This window comes from Lactuca saligna, chromosome 6 (genome assembly GCF_052625555.1).
Source record: "Lactuca saligna cultivar CGN05327 chromosome 6, ASM5262555v1, whole genome shotgun sequence".
Lineage (NCBI taxonomy): Eukaryota > Viridiplantae > Streptophyta > Magnoliopsida > Asterales > Asteraceae > Lactuca > Lactuca saligna.
The window spans coordinates 17,191,518-17,192,802 of NC_136422.1; the positions used below are offsets into that span (position 1 = coordinate 17,191,518).

The 1,285-nt window shown below is 45.4% G+C and overlaps 1 non-coding gene across 1 annotated transcript; it reads right to left on the reverse strand.

The window, feature by feature from the left end:
* Positions 1-488: 488 nt before the first annotated feature.
* LOC145003647 (small nucleolar RNA R71) lies at positions 489-595 on the reverse strand. Its single transcript, XR_013662099.1, has one exon. It is a non-coding gene; the product is annotated as a small nucleolar RNA R71 (small nucleolar RNA).
* Between the last annotated feature and the right edge of the window lie 690 nt (positions 596-1,285).

Here is a 1,285-nt window from a genome sequence, read left to right on the forward strand (position 1 = left end):
ATAATTGAGGAACCAATTCAAGAAGATATTGGGTACGAGACCGAGGAAGAAGAGGAGGCAACGTACGAGCAAGAAACCGAGTCGGAGGAAGAGTTAGCGTTCACAATGGCTAACATTGATGAAATCCCCATGGGAGAATGGAAGAAGAGGATGCGCGACGAGAATGGCTCGGGACTTGTGCAACCCGCAATTCCCACGACTGCTACCTTCGAGCTAAAAGGTCATATCCTAGCTTCACTCAAGGAAATACCTTTCTATGGGAAAGATCATGAAGATGCCTACAAACATTTGGACGAAGTCAATGATGTAGCTGATTACTTCAATATTCCAAATGTAACCCGCGAAACTCAACTACTTCGTATGCTTCTGGTAACCTTCAAGGGTGCTGCTAAAGACTGGCTCAAGTCACTTCCCCCGGATCAGTCACTACTTGGGCCAAGATGAAGGAAGAATTCATTGATCACTTTTGCCCACCGTCCAAGATAGCCAAACTGAAGAAGGCCATTGCAAACATTGAACAACAAGCTGGAGAGTCGCTATATGAAGCATGGGAGAGGTACAAAAGTCTGCTAAGAAACTGCCCACACCATGATCTAAACAGCCAGCAAGAAGTTTCCATCTTCTATGATGGAGTTAATGTCACAACCCGGTAGTTGCTAGACTCGCAAGGCCCACTTACAAAGAAGCCACCCCCGGTGATTAAAGAATTGATTGAAGAATTCTCTAAACACTCTAGAGAATACCACAACCCTAGGCATGATGTCACGAGGGGAGCCGCTTATGCTGCTACTGAAGACTTATCCGCGGTCATGGCTATGTTAAAAACCATGGATAGGAGAATGGACAAAATGGATCAAACTATCCATGCTATTCGGGTGGGTTGTGAAAACTGCAATGGACCTCACCGCACTAGAGATTGCGATTTGGATGAGAATGGCAACAAGAAGGCGCAAGCGTGTTATTCGAGCAGTGACCGGTATGATGAGGACTGGCGTAAACAAAAGAAAGAGTGGCTTCCTTACGAAGAGTACAAGAAGGCCAAGGAGGAGAAGTATAGACAAAAAGGGAGAGGATTTTATCAAAAGGAGGAGTCGGTGCAAGAAAGGAAGCCAAGCTTGGAAGATATGCTTACTAAATTTGTGGTTGCTTCCGAAAAAAGGCATAGTGACCATGATGCTGCTATCCAAGAAACAAGAACCATGCTCAGGAACCAGCAGGCATCCATCCACAATATAGAAACGCAACTTAGGCAACTTGCTCAACAACTTAACCAAAGGTCACCGGG